The 14,961-nt window shown below is 44.2% G+C and overlaps 1 protein-coding gene across 2 annotated transcripts in view; it reads left to right on the top strand.

Moving 5' to 3' along the window:
* Window positions 1-707: 707 nt before the first annotated feature.
* The window catches only part of LOC149463465 (catechol O-methyltransferase-like), a 41,583-nt gene continuing 27,329 nt past the window's right edge, over window positions 708-14,961 (top strand). For both annotated transcript variants that reach the window (XM_089675001.1, XM_089675002.1), the window contains exon 1: window positions 708-799. The gene's annotated coding sequence lies outside the window, so the exon portion shown is untranslated. The remainder of the gene's footprint in view (window positions 800-14,961) is intronic.

Below are 14,961 nucleotides of genomic sequence, written 5' to 3'. Positions count from 1 at the left end.
ACCATTTATTTCCTCCTTCAGCTCATCCCATCACGGCTATTACCTTTTGTATCACTCAACCCTTCCTCCTAGATTGTAAGCTCTTATGAGCAGGGCCGTCTATTTCCTCTTCTACCAAATTGTATTGCAACCAGGGACGGACTGACCATTGGGGAACTCGGGCACTGCCTAAGGACCCGGGGTCAGTAGGGGGCCCCATGAGATGTCCCTGGTACCTTTCATAGGCTTTTTTGGGTGTGGTTTGAGTGTGGGCAAGGACACAGGGGCCCCATGATCCCCTATTGCCTGGGGGCCCCATGAGTTGTCAGTCCGCCCCTGATAGCAACTGTAATGTCTACTTTTATTTTGTAAAGTGCTGCACAAACTGTTGGCGCTATATAAATCCTGTATAATAATAATTTAAAATGAATGGGCTTGAAATTGCACCGCACGGAGCCACATGTAAATCGCACAGGATTGCACCACATGTTCATGTGAAATTCAGCACCAGAGATGGTGTGAACCAGCCCTAAATGTAAAAAGGTCTGCTACTGGTAAGGAATTCTGGAGCTTGGAATGCCTGAAATCTGCTTCTGCTGGGATCTGTAGTTCCCCTGTAGCTGCAGCAATTGCATTCTTCTGCTGCAGTCTGTAATGTGTGCAGCCGGCTTGCAATGCCTCTCTTGGAAGTCTAATATCCTACAATTAGGAAGGAGGAGTGTTAGAGATTTGGCTCCTTCTCCTCCCACTGCAAAGACTGCACTCATCAGACTGCTGGGGACACCCAGGAGCCCAGAGGCAGGAGATTCCATACGGTTCAGTAAGTGGGACTTTTCTATGTACAAGTTTGTGTGTTGCCTGTTGTATCCTATCCTCTGATCAGCAAACTTCTCTCTGCTATCTGTTGTGTTAGCTATGAACTTTGTGACCTGTTTGTATTGCAAGCTTAGATCTGCCAGAATCATATAGATTGAGCCAATTCATGTGTTAACTAGATCAAATCTCTCTCAATGGACCCCACATCTCAAAGCAGCTGCTACAAAAACACATTTGTCAGATTTCGCCTTCTGATCAAGTTACTGCAATCCCGCCATTCCACAAACGCAATTCTTGTGGCCCTATGGTCGATGAGATGATATCGAAATTATATAGTTGATCATGGAACTTCAATTACATTTTTTTTTTTTTTTTTGGTTTTATCCGTACCGATCATAGTTTTTCTGTCCTAAAAATCTATTGGATGGAAAACAATAATGAAATATTGCTAAATCCATTATTTAATTCTGGCAGAGCGGTCTTATGTCTTGTTTCTGTACATTTGTTATGTTTATGGAATGTGTTGCTTAATAAAGGAGATCAGCTATAAAATATACGTGTAACAGTGTAATAGGAAACAAACAAATTACAGTTGAATTTGGATTGCATAACGGTTGCAATGTGTGGGCATTATAGGAAGCAATCTCTCCTCCACCCAGCTGAAGGTTCCTCCAAACAGGATCATGTTTCAGAAAATGCGTACACCAATGACCAGGAGGAGGAGGATAATGTATACAACTGCATTCACTGCTGCAGACATTTCCACATACTGAGCGCATTACATAACCTCCAGTAACTGGGAGGCTTGCTGTACAAATCTCACATTCAAAAATTTCAGAAAAATGTTGGATATGACAAGAAGAATTCTCATCACACAGGGCACAACTTTATATTGAGAAGTGCTATGGTAGTCTTACAGTAGCACTAAACGATATCATTGGTTTCCAAAAATAATCTATATACATCCACTACTTAATGGTCTTCTAATCTTTTTTTTCATAAAATTGTTTCCTACTGTTGTTTTCTTTATAACATCCCCCATGAACCTCACCTATTCCCCCCTCACTTCTGTTCATTTGGAATGAGCAGTGCACCTTAGTTGCAGTCGGCTTTTTTTTTTCTCAGGTGCAGGAACTTCTCCTTTCCGAGTCGCCCCTTGTCTCCACCTCCAAGCATCGTCCCTTGGTGCCACCCCTCACCCACCTCTGAGCATCGTCCCTTGGTGCCACCGCTCACCCACCTCTGAGCATCGTCCCTTGGTGCCACCCCTCACCCACCTCTGAGCATCGTCCCTTGGTTCCACCCCTCACCCACCTCCGAGCATCGTCCCTTGGTTCCACCCCTCACCCACCTCCGAGCATCGTCCCTTGGTTCCACCCCTCACCCACCTCCGAGCATCGTCCCTTGGTTCCACCCCTCACCCACCTCCGAGCATCGTCCCTTGGTTCCACCCCTCACCCACCTCCGAGCATCGTCCCTTGGTTCCACCCCTCACCCACCGCCGAGCATCGTCCCTTGGTTCCACCCTTCACCCACCTCCGAGCATCGTCCCTTGGTTCTACCCTTCACCCACCTCCGAGCATCGTCCCTTGGTTCCACCCTTCACCCACCTCCGAGCATCGTCCCTTGGTTCCACCCCTCACCCATTTCCGAGCATCGTCCCTTGGTTCCACCCCTCACCCACCTCCGAGCATCGTCCCTTGGTTCCACCCCTCACCCACCTCCGAGCATCGTCCCTTGGTTCTACCCTTCACCCACCTCCGAGCATAGTCCCTTGGTTCCACCCCTCACGCACCTCCGAGCATCGTCCCTCGGTTCCACCCCTTACCCACCTCTGAGCATCGTCCCTCGGTTCCACCCCTTACCCACCTCCGAGCATCGTCCCTCGGTTCCACCCCTTACCCACCTCCGAGCATCGTCCCTCGGTTCCACCCCTTACCCACCTCCGAGCATCGTCCCTCGGTTCCACCCCTTACCCACCTCTGAGCATCGTCCCTCGGTTCCACCCCTTACCCACCTCCGAGCATCGTCCCTCGGTTCCACCTCTTACCCACCTCCGAGCATCGTCCCTTGGTTCCACCCCTTACCCACCTCCGAGCATCGTCCCTTGGTTCCACCCCTTACCCACCTCCGAGCATCGTCCCTCGGTTCCACCTCTTACCCACCTCCGAGCATCGTCCCTCGGTTCCACCCCTTACCCACCTCCGAGCATCGTCCCTTGGTTCCACCCCTTACCCACCTCCGAGCATCGTCCCTTGGTTCCACCTCTTACCCACCTCCGAGCATCGTCCCTTGGTTCCACCCCTTACCCACCTCCGAGCATCGTCCCTTGGTTCCACCCCTTACCCACCTCCGAGCATCGTCCCTTGGTTCCACCCCTTACCCACCTCCGAGCATCGTCCCTTGGTTCCACCCCTTACCCACCTCCCATTACTGCTCTTTAGGAGAATACAAAACCAAGTATCACTTTGTGGCGCTAAGTAATTTGCATTTAATTTGTTACTGATAACACGAAAAGAAGTAGAATAGATCTCCTAGATCAGCCAGCAAAAATAGATCCCCCAGCAACAATGGACCACCCGCAACAACAAATCTGCCTGAAGCCAGCATTAAAAGACACTCCAACAGCCAGCAACAATACACATCTCCCTCAGCAGTAGATTTCCCCCCCGCCCTCCTTCCAAAGCAACATATGACCTACCCCCAGCATCAATGGACCACCCACAACAAAAAAACCACAGTAGCAACATCAGATCTCCCCACAGCCAGCATTAACAGACACTCCAACAGCCAGCAACAAAAGACCCCTCCCTCAGCAGTAGATCCCCCAGCAACAATAGACCACCCACAACAACAAAACCACAGCAGCAACAACAGATCTCCCCACAGCCAGCATTAATAGACACTCCAACAGCCAGCAACAAAAGACCCTTCTCTCAGCACTAGATTTCCCCCCCCCAGCAACATATGACCCACCCCCAGCAACAATGGACCACAGCAACATCTGATCTTCCCACAGCCAGCATTAATAGACAATCCAACAGCCAGCAACAATACACCCCTCCCTCAGCAGTAGATCCCCGCAGGGGTGTTTCAGGCTGGAAAAACGCTGAAAAACACAGCTATCCGGCATTTATGAGCATTTTTGAGCCTCAAGTTTTTGTGGGAGAGTAGTTTTGCTAAAAAAAACTCTGAACGCTAATTCAAAAACGCTAAAAATGCATCAAAACTCACATTTTTATGCGGCATTCTACAGCTAACGATACTGGCGGTTTTATATCGTCCAATGTGCATGAGGCCTAACTCTCCCCAGCAGCAATAGATTCCTCTACCAAAATAAATGCCTTGCAGCAACAAAAGATCCCCCTTCAGCGCATCCCTTGCCATTACATACATTCAGCACTGGAAGTGCCGGAACTGTGTTCTCCTGCGTTCCTGCTGCAAAAAAGCCCTGGTTGTGGTCGTGTGCACCGCTCTATGTACACGACAAATCCCATAATCCATCATTTATATTCCATTTTAGCAGTCAGCAAGAGAGGATAACTACGTCCTACATACAGTGGGACCATGGAGATCGAACATAGCCACCCTCTAAGGCTAGGTTCACACCTATGCAGTTTGCGTTTGATCAGCTTCTGCAGTGCTTTTTGCGGTCCGTTATGTGTTTTTTGCCAAGTTTATGTGTTTTGCGGGGGGTTCTTGTTGCTGGGCAGATTAAAATGCAAACCGCATCAAAAATGAACTACATGCTTTTCTGCAGCGTTTCTATAGAACCAAAACCACAACTTTTTGCGTTGAAAAAAGTCCCCGACCCTTTCCAAAAAACACACTGGGTGAAAACGCCGGGATGTCAACGTGTCCCATAGGAAATCATGTTAAATGGACTGTAGTGCGTTTCTGGAAAATGCTGCAGAAAATACTCAGGTGCAGGGCGGACTGGCCATTTGGAAACTCGGGCACTGCCCGAGGGCCGGGGTCAGTAGGGGGCCCCATGAGATGCCCCTGGTACCTTTTTCATAGGCAAGGACACAGGGGCCCCATGATCCCCTATTGCCCGAGGGCCCCATGAGTTGTCAGTCCCCCCCTGCTCAGGTGTGAACCTAGGGTAACAAACAGGAAATCGGATCACAAAAAAAAAAAAAGAAGGAATTTGGAGGAGGCAGAGCGCAATAGAAAGTACATTATTTGAGTTAAAACACATCTGTGGTCAAAATGTAAGAACACATTTATGTCCACATTGTATTTAACTCATTTCTAGACTAGTAATCTGCTCCTAATATACATGAAGTTTGCACACTGCATGTTTGCATGTGCGTTCCAGTGCAGTTTTTTTTTTTTTCTTTTCTTTATAGTTTGACACTTGGAAAATCCAGGGCGAAGTGTGTTCCAGTGCCTTTTTTTGGTGCATGAACATGTATTTTGCTGCGTTCTAGATTTGTTCCATACAGAAAAAATGCAGCAGTTCAACTTTTGTTGACTGCACTGGAGTGAACTAGGACCATTAGAATACATGGAAAACACTGTGCTTGCATTTTAGATGCAGATTAAAAATGTACTGGACTGCATCTGATGTGAATTAGTCCCTAAACTGGCCATAGATGGATCCGGCTGCTGAGCTGGCTGAATTTTGATCCATCTATGGCTATTCCTGTTCAAATTCAACGGTCGACTCCTCTCAAACTGGACTGTTGGTATATTTTAGTTCGATCAGTGCCTGCAGCACTGATCAGTGTATTCTGAGAGCAGTGGGGAGGCTCTCCATCCACCTTGCTTTTGTGCATGGGGGAATCTATTCAGAAAACTGAGCTGAGACCTACCTATCCAGTACTGAGGCTAGTCAAGAGGAGAGAGCTATACCTTCGCCGCCAGAGAGTTCTACCTGTCATCTGGAGGAATATTCTATTTACTACCCAATGCTCTCTGGTCCCTGGGGGCCTGAGCAGGAAGGTGATTGGCACATTGCAGCTCACACCTGCATGAAGTCTGTGTGATTTACCAAGGACATTATTCACCATTTGTCATCTTAATGCATGTCACTCTCTTAGCCTTCTATCTCACCCTTTATAGATGCCAGATATATATATATTTCACCCTATCTAGATGTCAGATATTTATTCACCTTTGATATATACTGAATTATATTATCTTGTTCTATCTAGCGCCGTATTAATTGATATATATACTTTTATTCAGAAAACTGAGCCATCTATGGCCTGCTTTATTTTGTGAAGATCCTCACACATTTACTGTGACACGTATTCAGGTACTGCTGTGTCACACATTTCACAGAGCCTGCTTTCTGAACTACAGAGGTGCTGGGCAGTGGTGTATTTAGGTTTTGTCTACAAATATATGTTGCGCTCCTAAATACTTCTCAATAAATAATAATTAAATTATTACCGTTAAATTAATTCAAATTATGATACAAATAACTAATAAAAGTGTATAAATACCAAAAAATATTTAAATAGATAGTTTCAACTAATCAATCTCCTCCAAATAAATATCAAAATAATTCCACATGAAATACTCCTCTAAAAAAAGATGCTCATAAATCACCTTTTAGTGACATGATGTACTTACTAATACCCTCAATTTCATTTATATTCATAATACCCTCATTTAATATAATAAAAATAGTAAACCAACTAATAACCCTCAACTAAAACGCATTTAAATGATCCCCCATAAATAAAAATAACCAAATGCTCATAAATAATTAATAGTGATTAGTATGAATCCAAATATCATCAAAATAATAGTCCCATTGAATAAACCATTGTTTATATATAGTGACTTGGTGCTTGTTGTTCTTCAATTTGTGACTTTTGTGAATCCTTCAAATAGTGAAGATGTGCGCTCACCTCCTTTGATGCCTGCAATTAGGCTATACACGCTTTTGGTTCACTTTCCCTGGAACCTGCTAGACATATACTTTTGCTGGTGAAATAGGGCGATCCTTCCTTTAGGAGTAATGGATGTATCCTCTGGTGGCTGATTATCCCCTCAGGGATTACACACTCCTTTTGTTATCCCAGACCTCCTAATTATACTCTCCTTGTGTTACTCCGCATGCAGGAAGAAATAGAGGACATAGTGCTTTACCTTTTAAAACTTTTTATTCCCACCATCCAAGTATTAAACTCACACTAGACAGGTTTAAGTAACGCAATATCATATTGGAAATCCTCTGCTGGCCTCTGAGTCATACACCTGCCGTCTATCGTGTTGTGCGGCTCCTCGCCGAGTGATGACGTAGCCCCTCCCCTACGCGTTACGCCTCCAATCACGTGGCTTCATCGGGGGGTTGTGATAGGTCCTCATCTTCACAGCTCCAGACATCCCCAGGAACGAGAGTCAGGCTCTACATACACCATCAAGCAGCCCGAAGCCTCTCTTGGATCCCACCTGGTTCCCATGGCGCGCGTGTCCCTTCTTCCATCCCTACTTCTAGGGGGAGGTGCTGCCCCCCTGAAAAATTCCACCCTAGGCAAGTGCCTTGTTTGCCTTGTGGTAAATACACCCTGGTGCTGGGAGGAGGACTTTTACTATGAGTGGGCGACACGGACAGGCTGGATCACGTACATGTACATCATCAAGCCTGTTTCAGGTTAGGGGCTCACATGCGCGTGCCTAATGCTAACCCGTGCTGCCACTGGCTACAGCAGGATTTTGTCAGCAGGTCACAGCCAATATGATAAGGCTAAGACCTGCAAATCGACTATAGCCAATCACAGCACAGAGCCCTGTGTTTACAAACACACAGGGCACTGTACATAAATCAGTGATCTGGCTGTTTCTTCTACCTGCAAAGCAAGGAGAAGAAACAGACAGATTTGTAAGTAAAAGCAGCTTATATTACACTTACAGTCAGGTCTATAAATATTGGGACATCGACACAATTCTAACATTTATGGCTCTATACACCACCACAATGGATTTGAAATGAAACAAACAAGATGTGCTTTAACTGCAGACTGTCAGCTTTAATTTGAGGGTATTTACATCCAAATCAGGTGAACAGTGTAGGAATTACAACAGTTTGCATATGTGCCTCCCACTTGTTAAGGGACCAAAAGTAATGGGACAATTGGCTTCTCAGCTGTTCCATGGCCAGGTGTGTGTTATTCCCTCATTATCCCAATTACACTGAGCAGATAAAAGGTCCAGAGTTCATTTCAAGTGTGCTATTTGCATTTGGAATCTGTTGCTGTCAACTCTCAAGATGAGATCCAAAGAGCTGTCACTATCAGTGAAGCAAGCCATCATTAGGCTGAAAAAACAAAACAAACCCATCAGAGAGATAGCAAAAACATTAGGCGTGGCCAAAACAACTGTTTGGAACATTCTTAAAAAGAAGGAATGCACCGGTGAGTTCAGCAACACCAAAAGACCCGGAAGACCATGGAAAACAACTGTGGTGGATGACCGAAGAATTCTTTCCCTGGTGAAGAAAACACCCTTCACAACAGTTGGCCAGATCAAGAACACTCTCCAGGAGGTAGGTGTATGTGTGTCAAAGTCATTAATCAAGAGAAGACTTCACCAGAGTGAATACAGAGGGTTCACCACAAGATGTAAACCATTGGTGAGCCTCAAAAACAGGAAGGCCAGATTAGAGTTTGCCAAACGACATCTAAAAAAGCCTTCACAGTTCTGGAACAACATCCTATGGACAGATGAGACCAAGATCAACTTGTACCAGAGTGATGGGAAGAGAAGAGTATGGAGAAGGAAAGGAACTGCTCATGATCCTAAGCATACCACCTCATCAGTGAAGCATGGTGGTGGTAGTGTCATGGCGTGGGCATGTATGGCTGCCAATGGAACTGGTTCTCTTGTATTTATTGACGATGTGACTGCTGACAAAAGCAGCAGGGTGAATTCTGAAGTGTTTCAGGCAATATTATCTGCTCATATTCAGCCAAATGTTTCAGAACTCATTGGATGCCGCTTCACAGTGCAGATGGACAATGACCCAAAGCAGACTGCAAAAGCAACCAAAGAGTTTTTTAAGGGAAAGAAGTGGAATGTTATGCAATGGCCAAGTCAATCACCTGACCTGAATCCGATTGAGCATGCATTTCACTTGCTGAAGACAAAACTGAAGGGAAAATGCCCCAAGAACAAGCAGGAACTGAAGACAGTTGCAGTAGAGGCCTGGCAGAGCATCACCAGGGATGAAACCCAACGTCTGGTGATGTCTATGCGTTCCAGACTTCAGGCTGAAATTGACTGCAAAGGATTTACAACCAAGTATTAAAAAGTGAAAGTTTGATTTATGATTAATATTCTGTCCCATTACTTTTGGTACCTTAACAAGTGGGAGGCACATATGCAAACTGTTGTAATTCCTACACCGTTCATCTGATGTGGATGTAAATACCCTCAAATTAAAGCTGACAGTCTGCAGTTAAAGCACATCTTGTTCGTTTCATTTCAAATCCATTGTGGTGGTGTATAGAGCCAAAAATGTTAGAATTGTGTCGATGTCCCAATATTTATGGACCTGACTGTATTAGGCACACATCCTTTTATTGCTCCTAGATATTAACCCCTTCCCAACTAGAGTCATTAGTGCAGTGACAGTGTACAGTAATAGCACTTCATTAGTGTCACTATTGATGTCAGTGTACCTCCCAGCCAGTGTCAAGTTGCCTATCACACTACCACCGTCGTACTATAAATTGTTGATCACACCATTACCAGTATAGCGTCATAGCTGTTTTTTTTTTTTTTTAACAAAGACAGACCAAAATACATTTTGTCCAAAATTTATGAAGAAATTTGATTTTTACATTTTTTTAGTGGACATGTTTCATAACAGAAATTTAGAAAATATTGTTTTTTGTTTTTTTTTTTAAAAAAAGTTCAGTCTGTTTTCATTTATGTGATTAAAAATATAGTGGTAATCAAATACCCCTAAAAATCTTTGTGTGAAAAAATAATATAAATGCAATTTGCGTACAGTGTTGCATGACCGAGCAAATGCCAGTTAAAGTAGCACAGTGCTGAATAGCAAAACAATGCCCTGGTCATGAAGGGGGTAAGACCTTCTGGACGTCAAGTGGTTACGAATACATACTTGAATAGATTTTTTTTTTTTTCTAGAGTTTAGTGTCATTATAAATAATCTGGATTGGAGCAGCTGGCACGTACGCAGCACACACATACTTATTGTTTATATATATCTACACACACGTTTCCGGCATGTAAACAGTATACGTGTAAATCCTAAAGTCGGGATCCAACAGCATTTCAATATTTAAAACACAACCACAGTCCAAACATTTTATCGCTGGTTTTCCCTTGTTTTCTGTCTGCTCACCAGGACTGAAGGTAATAATAATATATTTTCTTTTTAGCTAGAAACCCCCTCCTCCTCCTTCTTTTTTTTTTTTTTTTTTTTCTTCCCTTTTTTTTTTTTTTTTTTTTTTTTTTTAATCCATGTTCCTATAAAGCAGATTCTCCCTACTTCCTGTGTAGTCAACAGAGCAAACTCGTCTAGTTCTTCGCACATACCAAATGCAGAGGCTTGAAGTACACTTCACTTCCTTGCCTTCCCCTTCAGAGTCCATCTCTCATCTACCAGTGGCTTTAAAACAGGCCAGACCACCAGTCACGGTGAGCGTCTCAGACGTGGAGTCCCCATAGTCTATTTCTGATAAAACTGCTCTAGAGGCACCACAGTTGTTACTTCAAGCTTGCAAGAGACTGTTTCAGCTTGTATTGGTTCATTACATAGTACTGTGCATCTGTAGGATCAGCCTGCTATCTCAAGCCTTGGATCTTCCAGATCCCCTACAGCTGCTAAGACCTTCTCACTACACCTGGTCAGCATTCCTGAAACGTCCTGGACCCCACCTGAGAGTGTGCTGGGACTATTCCACTCTGAGAGAGAGTGTAACCCACCATAACAGTAAAAATAATAGATCAGTAGCGCGCGTAATTTCTTTTTAGGATTCTACTGATCCACAGTTGGAATCCCTCCTTAAATTCCAGTCTTCTCCGACAGGTTGTGCCCTCCACCTTGTTTTGGCAGTGACCCTAATCTGTCATACTGTGGCTAATGAGTTAGATCTCTCAAAAGATCTCTACACTGCTGGGGTAGACGATGACCCCTTCCTGATTGTGCATGAGAGCAGATGTCTGGAACCTTATGCTTCAGTTGTGATGGCTTCTTGTAAGCATCTAAACTTGTGTCTTGTATGGGGATGTTTCCTATACAGATCTGCAGAGCATTCTGGTTAAGGTGGTGGAATGCTGGTGCAGATACAACATTCAAGGAGCACCTGACCGGCTTGGCCTTCGAAGGACTTCATCTCTTTGAATCTACCCTTGAAACCATCGTGAAGAATACCAAGAGAAACTAGAATGTACACCTGCCTCAGGTTAAGATATTCATGGAAAGCTTAGTGCATCCCACCCTTCGCCTTCATCTACTTGTGAAGCAGGTGCTCCCAGACCCTCGGGGAGATTTAATAAGACTTTGTTTGTTTGCAGAAAGCACTATATTATTTTTCTTTTTTTTTTTTTTATTGTGGTTACAAGCACTGCAGTGACCTTAGCCTCTGACATTAAAAGGAAAAGTGTGTGAGACCTTACTGAGTTTGAGATCGTCTTTAGAAGGTGAGAGTGTTCCCCTAGGGGTGGGGGTGGATTTCTCCTGAGCTAGAGATTTGATCACCAATGGATTTTAAAGAGCATGAGCCTTTGCATATGGGACAATGCAATTTGATGGTTCACAGATATATACCTTAAAGCGGAGTTCCACTCACCCTGTCAAAAAATAAAAGTCAGCAGCTACAAAAACTATCTGCTGACTTTTAAAAAACAGCCACTTACCTGTCCCTCGGTCCCATGGTGTGTCCCCCGCAGCCCGTTTCACCTGCCGTTCTGTATTCCAGGAGGCCGGCAGTGCAATAAGTAATAGCAATGGGATGTATAAATTTAAGTGAAGTGCGGCACATTAAGGTATATTATTGATTTAGCACACTAGTATGAGTATGTGCTAGGTGCAGGCGATTCACAATTCACACTTAAGTAGGTTTCAATATTCACATAGCAGCTTTTCAATTGATGGCTCACAGACTTTCCAAGTACTGATTACAAAGGATTGTGATATAGTTGCAGATTCTCATTGTGTTTTCCACAGACCTTATGAACACTGTTGCTAAGTTTTATATAGTTGTGCACTGATTTACTTGTATTGAGTATTGACAGGATTTTGTTGTAACTTATTTCATGATTTATTTGTATGTTTAGCACAGCATGCTTTTATTTAGATTTTAGGTGTTGATTTGTATATTTGGATTTGCACTCAATGCTTGCAGCTTGATTTTATTTTCAGATCATACCTTGTGCGCAAGATTCTCTCTTGTGATTACCTCTCATCTCAGAGCATTGATTTCTGTGTCTGGCCTAGTGTTTTTTCCTGGCATCCTCATTGTGGGACACTCAAATAGCCTTTTGCAAAGAGAATAGTCGCCATGGTCCCTAGTGGACAACATCTTTCTGAAGGGATTAAAGTGTTACTAAACCCAGAACCCTGCATTCACTATATCTGCTCTCCCACAGTACACAGAACATGGAAATGCAAATATTTTAGTAAATAGAAACTGCTAAATACCTTTTTCTCATCAGTATATAGCAGTCTTGTGACAGTATCCAGCAGAGCAGTGGTTAATCTTGCAGGAGGTGTTTTCATTCTTACTCAGATTGTCCTATGAGGCTGCATGTCCCCTGACCTTCTATTCGGACAGCACTGATTGGCCCTTTGCGGATCACATGCACCCTCCCCCCCCAAAAAAAAAACCTCTGTAGTAATACACACCAAAAAGAGCATGTTCAGACTTGCCACTGCTCCTCCGTACTGTGGCAGATGGATTGGGGACAGTAAAAAAAAAAAAAAAAAGGGGGGGGGGGGGAATCGGAGAAGACAGGATCAACAGACAGCACAGGCACAAACAGCCTTTTATACAATGCAGAAGATTAACCCCTTAGGTTCCACATTGAGTATAACAAGCATCCTGTTGTGGGTTTAGTAAACATTTTAATAGCTTGCAGGATCCAGCTGGACCTGGCTTCGTTGGATTTCAACACGGGAAATTGCCTTTCACCTGTAGGCAATGGTAACTAATCTGGTTCCTTGCTGGAAGGGCCCACATCATGTTCACTTTCAGGCTTGTCCTCATAAAACAGAAAGTTACCCCCTTCTCCTAACCTGCAGATGCATTGGGCATTAAGGGAACCTACCCTCAGGGACACCTCCTTTTCTCCCATCTCTGGTTTTCCTCAACCCACTTTTTCACTCTTGGAGTCTTTGTTTGTCTTTATGGACCAGGTACCCGCAATGGTCACGTAGCCCCTCATCAGAGGGCTGATAAGGATTATTCTCCCTAGAGTGGGGGTCAGCAATCTGTAAATCGCGATCTACCAGTAACTCGCGGCCAGGTGACTGGTAGATCGCAGTCATGGCTTGATGACTCACCATCCCAGAGCATCAAACAGAGTGCAATGCAGACTACTTGTAAAGTTGGAGCTGAAGTAGGGAGCAAGAGCTGCATAAGACGATGTCTCCTCTGTAGTGCTGGCTCCTGTCCCATGCAGAGTGATACCATCTGCACTCCACCTCTTATCCCGGCTAGAGGTCTCCAGAGTGGTGCCAGTAGCAGGAAAGAAGAGATCTTCAGGTCAGTGTGAAGCTGGGCATAATAGTATAGGGCTGCTTTCACACTGATCTGCTGCGGTTTACCCACACAACGGGTGCTGTGCAGTGTACCTGCAGCTTTCCTGTGAGTTAGCTGCACATAGCCATAGACTTTTGTCCTATGATTATCCTGTGGGTTTGGTGCACTGAATGCTTCTGAGTGTTAGTGCGCTTTCAGAAAGTGCAACACACCTGCAGGATATAATAGAAGTCTATGGCAAAGAGCAGCTAACCCAGAAAAGTCACAGATACACTGCGCTGCACTTGTAGTGCAGACAAACCGCAGCACATCGGTGTGAAAGCAGGATTATAGGGGGCTCAGAACAGTAAGAATTAATTTACATTTGTAGTTTGGGGGGTGGTAAAATCCCATAGTTAACCACTGCTACAGAGCAGCAGGGGTGTGCAAAATCACACACACATTATTTATATATATATATATATCTTTTTTTACTGGACATGTTTTAATAGCAAAAAAGTAAAAAATATTGTTTTTCTCAAAATCTTTTTTTGTTTATTATAACGCAAAAAATTAAAAAACTGCACAGGCGATCAAATACCACCGAATGAAAGCTCTATTTGTGGGGGGAAAAAAGGACACAAATTTTATTTATGTACAGCATTGCATGACCGCGCAATTGTCAGTTAAGGTAACGCAGCACCATATCTCAAAAAATGGCCTGGTCAGGAAGGAGGGTAAATCCGCTGGAGGGCAAGTGGTTAAGGTGTATTTTTACCACCCCAATGACACTCAAATGACTCAACAGCAGGGTTTTACCACCCCCCAACTTTATTTGGTAACGAGCCGTAAGGGTGTCGCTGCCGGATGCAACTAAGGGCTCATTCTCAAGTGTAGCAGTCACTGCTACTCCTCTGAAAAGCGATCCGAGTGTGACAGGTGATGAGGAGGAGATATGTTGCCTCCTCACTATCTGATTTAAACCCATGATTGTCGTGCAATGCACGCAATTACAACACGGTAGTCCAGCAACTAGAGGTTTAAATCAAGTGTGGGGAGGCAACAATGTGCCCGGTGATCTTTGACTTCTCCCCTGTTGTTCAGGTAGATCTCCACCTCTTTAAGGTTGCCTGTCCCTGCCCTAGAGTATAAAGACTCCAATATTTGATCCACAGATCTCAATACATATTACAACCCGGACTGTTGTATGAGTTTTTAGCCCCTGAAAAAAGCAATCCATTAGCCATACACAGTGGAAATGCACAGGGGGAACAACCTTTTCCCCTTCTTTTGAGCAGGCTGTCAGTGGCTCTGTTGATGGAGTATTTCCCCAAATTTTCAGTATCTGATAACTGGAATTGTTATGGCAACTTTGGGAATTCCAAGAAAAACTCTGGACACGAACTTGAGGAAAACAAGCTTTATTAACCAACTGATGACCTAGCCAGACTAACGTCTGCAAAGCTAAGTGCCTTGAAAAAGCATCTTACAGGGTATA

Source organism: Staurois parvus, unplaced genomic scaffold (assembly GCF_062004578.1).
Source record: "Staurois parvus isolate SC_StPar_1 unplaced genomic scaffold, SC_StPar_1.0 ptg000154l, whole genome shotgun sequence".
In the NCBI taxonomy this organism is placed as follows: Eukaryota; Metazoa; Chordata; class Amphibia; order Anura; family Ranidae; genus Staurois; species Staurois parvus.
The sequence above is the reverse complement of the archived record's forward strand: the minus strand, read 5'-3'. Positions and strand labels throughout refer to the sequence as shown.